This window comes from Nematolebias whitei, chromosome 7 (assembly GCF_014905685.2).
Source record: "Nematolebias whitei isolate Nwh7 chromosome 7, NemWhi1, whole genome shotgun sequence".
Classification (NCBI taxonomy): domain Eukaryota; kingdom Metazoa; phylum Chordata; class Actinopteri; order Cyprinodontiformes; family Rivulidae; genus Nematolebias; species Nematolebias whitei.
The window spans coordinates 28,292,293-28,297,942 of NC_056504.1; positions in this window are offsets into that span (position 1 = coordinate 28,292,293).

Consider the following 5,650-nt stretch of genomic DNA (forward strand, 5'->3'; position numbering starts at 1 on the left):
TTGAATAAGTGTCTTTCTATGCCCCCCCCCCCCACACACACATACACACACTTTTCTTCAAACTCCAACGGATGCTTCTACCTTTCAGGCCCTGCTGTGAAGAGTGGAGAACTGTATTTATTTTATTAAAATATTGATGAACTTGAGGGAGGAAGTCAAAAATATGTAGACGAGTTATGCCTCAATAACGCTCAATATATCTCTGAGTGTTTTCTTCACGGAGAAACGCTTTAATAAAAGCGCCTGATGTTTTTTTTTAAGAAAACACAAATGTTTGGACTTTATTTTAAATGAAGTGCAAAATTTTCACCTACCTAAAAACATAATTTTACAGCTTAAACTTTAGGAAAATAAAGATCAGTACAGCATTATAGTGTGAATGTTTATGAAGCATTCTCACTATTGTGATACATTTTTTTAAACATACGTTTAACGGCATCTTTCTCATTCCATATTTTTTGTGCTATTCAACAAATCGTAAATCGAAAGGTTCAGCTTGTTCAGTAGACTTTTGGTATTGGTGCAATGTTAGCTTTTTGAAATAATTAGCCTTTTTTGCCATTTTTTATTTCTCACAGAAAATGAATTGTGCTCATTTTACATCCTTCAAATCTTTAGATCTGTTTACAACCTTTTACTGCTCCTTTCACGTTTTGTTCTGCTTCAGCTTCTTTGTGCAAATGTAAACATTTTTTCAGCTACTTTTCAGCTTTTTTGTTGTTGCTAATTTCAGCATTTTTCAGATAATAGCCACTTGTTAGTACTCATTTCTGCTTCTTTCAGTCTAATTGGGTAAACATGTTCTTTCTGCTTTCTTCTGCTAATTTAACCTTGTTCTACCTTTTTAGCTATTTTTTCAGCGTTTTCAGATAATTTATGCTGTTTTCAGACTATAGTAAATTATTTTTGGTAATTTCTGCTACTTTCAGCCTTATTAACTTCTTTCTGCTAATTTCAGCTATTTCAGCTACTTTTTAGCTGTTTTGTGCCAAGTTTAACCTTTTCAACAAATTCCACTCATTTCATCTCCTTTCACTTCCTTCTGGTAGTTTAAGCTTCTTTCTGCTTTTTCTGCTACTTTTCAGCTATCCCCCCCCCCCCAATTTAAGCTTTTTTTTAAGATAATTTAACAATTTTTATGATAATTTCTTCTTATTTAAATCTAATTCAGCAAATATGTCTTCTTTCTGCTTTCTTCTGGTAACAGGCTTGTTCTTCCATTTCAGCTATATTTCAGCATGCTTTTAGTTAATTTCAGCTGTTTTTCAGCAAGTTCTTCAGCAATAAGCATTCACACTGCTTTTTCGCAGGAAATGCAATTTCTCTAGTTCTATTTGTTTGAATCTCTCTTTTTGTTTTTTGTATTTTTAGAAACTAATTGTTTTTGCTTGAATTTCCTTTTTACTGTACAAATGATGCACACTGTACTTTTGCACAATGTATTTTTGTACTTTTCATAAAAATAATAAAAACAACAAAGCAGCAAAAATTGAGATAGATTAATAATAAAAACCAATGTGATTTTTAAAATCTATAGTAATTTGACTTAAGAGGCAAAAATCCAGTGCATGCTGCTTAAATATATTATTTCACACAAAAAACTACACTAGGCTTCAGATATTTTGCCTTTTATCTGCAACATCTGCTTTTAAATATTTGATTAATGTTCTTTTAGATCACATTTTTCTTGAAATACTGACAAAAAATAAATAAATAAAGATGACTTTTACAAGTTGCTATTTTTCTCAGCCCTGAGTTGCGCCTGCAGCTACAACCTTCACCTATCAGAAGGTCCGACTGCAGCTTATGTGTAGCCGGAGAGGTAAAAACTAGGCCAAAGATTATTGCTTCTCAGCAGCTTGATGTCACTTCAAAGGCATCGACTTTTACTGTATCTGTTCTCTATAGCAAAAGAAAACTGCTTAACTCATCAGAGCTGGCGATACCACAAATCAGGATCAATATTTCACATCAAACAAAAGAAGATAAAAGTCGGCGCAGAATTTGAATAAATGAATCCACAAACGTTCGCCGAGTTTTTACAATCAGAAATCAATCAGCAGCTGTGACTTAAATTGTTGCACGCTCCTATTTCATGTTCCAAACGGAGTCTTTTAGGAATACGCAGTGAGTTCAATTAATAGAAGGAAAAAAAAATCACCTGCAGGTAATTAAAACAACAAAAAGCCGTCAGCAGCAGCCCTTTATAAGCATATAATCCGTGGATAATGAACTCCTTTTCAGCTGGACAGGCGGCGTCCCAGTCAGAGATTTATTCCAAAAGCTCCTGTCAGGAACACAAGAAAAGGAAGTGTCATGTGATGAGGAAGGTTATGTTGACTTGTGCTGAGGGGACGGAGGGAGAGTGAAAGCTACAGCCAGAGAAGCCACTATGCACTGACCTCGTCTGACTCCTCTCCCACTGTGGACGTCCCCCTGTCACCGTCTTCCTCCGCCTGCTGCTGCTCCTCCATCCTCTTCAGCACAGAGTATCTGTACGTCGCCTTGCTGGAATAAAGTTACCGGACTGATGAGTTTTCTAATGGTGTAAAATAATCACGTTACAGCTCATTAATCAAGTCTGCTTACTTGACTGGGAAGCAGTACTTTCGGATGATCAATACAGCAGCAGCGGCCGCCGCCACACACACCAGGATCACCGATGCAATAACGCCGGGGTGAAGCCTTAAACTGGCCTAAAAAGACAAATGAATACAATAAGATGTAACAGTGGGGTAGTTAAAGAGCCCATAAAGCTAACAGCTCAGTTCATGATGTGTGGCACAGATAAAAAGGAAACACACGCAGGAGATATGACAGCTGAACAGCGTTGGGTTATAAATCATCCTCGTGTTCGGCCTAAAAGCTCTGCAGCAGGACTGGGAAGTTCTAAGTAAGCATTAAAAAAAATATATATTTTGACAATCAATAATTATACACATCATCTGCTGGTCTATAGTGCCTTTAAATGAAGGGCCGTGCAGCAGAACATATAGAGTTTGTGAACATTAGTGTCTGCAGCAATAATTAGAATGCACAGCGAGCGTGACCAAAAAATAACAACCTCAACCAGACCGATTCATCACGCGTGGCGGTGTAGGACACGAAAACCAATCAAAGAGCGATGAGCTTCCATTGTAGGGTGTCACTGGTACCACTTTAACCCTGTCTTTGACTGATTCATGTGTTTGTTATGAGTAAACTGATAACACTTCAATGCACTCGCTGCAAAGCCGTGAAAATAATTCTACAGAAACTAATGTTGCACCTTATTTTTCTCAATTTGCGACCTCGTGCCGACTACCATGTGCACTTCTTTACCTACGGAAACAGCCGAAGTGACTGAAAATAGGTCAGTAATGTCAAAGTTCTTGCTCAAAACACCAAATAAAAAATCCAACAAAGTTAAGTCTGGTCATCTGGAACAAAGGACCTGCCTGAACTTTGTTGGATTTTTTTTACCTGGATTATTGAGCATTAACTTTGATGTTTTGAACCACTTTGGCTATGGCTGCCTCAGAGAAGTCAACAGGGGAGAGGGTGGGCTCCAGAAACCATCTTATCACCAGCAATCTGTTTGGTCCACTATGTGAGTGTGCTGCCTGTGGGACTGAGTTTGTTGAAGTCCTTTGGATGAAGGACGAAACGTTTCAACAACAACAAAAAAACCCCGTCCTGACTGAACTTTGTTGGACAGGTCAATGGTGATGTCTGTGGTAGAGAGACGTCCTACAGTCTCGATGTGTTGGAACGTATTTCAGCTCAGGCTTGTTGAGTAAAATATGCTGAGAAGTTTGTTAATCAATCTAATTTGAAATAATAAATTCTTACATTTTACCCATTTTTCTGAACAATAAAACAGACAAGACAAATTTGTTTGGACGGGCTGTAAAATGCTGTTCCTCAAATATTTCAGAATGAAATACTCTTGTTGTTTTATCACGTTTTAAGACCTTATCTTTTGTTTGTACGTCAAGGACACGTATCACCATCTTCTGAGTGTACAAATAAAAATACTCAGACTCTGTCATTGTTGTTTACTACAGACTACAGCCAGCCCAGTGGAGGCGATCATGTGGCTCTAGCTTACATGTGGCTTTTGGCAAATTCACTGATTGTTTTGTTTACATTCAGTGTGTACCCACATTTCACAATTGCACACTGTATCAATAGATCTAGAATACTGCTGGAGTAAACACTTTCACACAATATCACTTCATTTACTGGTAGTTCAGGCTAAAATTTTATGTTCTTTCATAGTTTACATAAGTACTTTTAATGCACGACTTTAGTTTTTTATTCCCCATATCTAAAAGATGACTATAAGCCTTAGTGCTACTACAGAAAAGCTTTACAGCTCCAAGTTTCACAAGTGAATAATATCAAAGTGTATTTTTCCACCAACTCATTGACGTTTGAATAGAAATAATTGCCACAAAGTTCAAAGCCGACACAATCTTTCAATTAGAAGCAGTATTTCAACTATTTACCCCACAACAAATAAGGAACAACTTGGTTGAGTATTAGTTGGTGAGAAATCCTTTAAGGTAGCTAATGATCAGTTAATGATACGCTAATTAAAGACGAAGACAGAAACAAATTGGCAACGACGATAATTGCTTAATCCACAGCGCTTCCTTAATAATTTCTAATGAACCTCTGAGCGGACTGGTGAAGAGCACCAAACGAGTGATGACTCATTAGCACTGGTTATCTCTGTGCACTCCGAGCAGTGACACGTAATACTGGAAAATCCTGAGGAGCAGTAAGAAGTCCTTCGTTACATCACGGATAACTTCCTTGTATTGTGCACCCTCGAGGAAACAGGTGACTTATAACGAACTGTTTCTGAGAATCGATCCCCAAAGTCATGATGATGAATCTACAGGTTGAATCTCTAAAGTACATGTGGCTTTTAATTCACTAGTGGCTTTAAGAATTTGTTTTTACTCATCAAAAAATGAACAATTTATTGTTTTAGTTTCTACAGTACATTCCTGATGTGTCAAAAAAACAAAAAAAATCCTCAGACTTCAGACTGATTCTTATTTTGACACAATGAAAAATTGTTAGCTAAAACGTACCTGTTGGTTCGTCTATGTATTGTTGAACTGCTTGTTGCATTAAGGCCATCAGTACAGTACAGTGGCCCTGGGGTTTAAATCCAGGGTTTTCAAACGTTTTGGGTCCAGGGACCCCTTTACAGGGGAGAAAAAGTTTCAGAGACCCCTTCATAACCCTCATGTTTATTAAACAATTTTCTTCAATTTGTCTCTTTAATGCAATGAAAATATTTGTGTAACCTAAATACTCAAAACCTGGTCTTTAATAGCGTTAATACAATTTTTAGACTTTTAAACATGGGGTATTTTTCATTCAAGACACACGTAATTGACAAAATTTTTCACTTCAACTTAAAAAAAAATAGTTTTGAGAAAATTAACAGTATCAAAAACAACTTTAAAACTTTACCTATTCACATAGTGAACATAAATGTATTGCTACTTCTTCAAATTATTACAGAAAACTCTTTACATAAAAATGAACAAAATCATAAAAGCAGTAGTCATACCAAGTACCCGGGCTTCATTTGTAAACAGATCTATATACAGTATATCTATTTACAGTATATCTATTTACAGTATATATA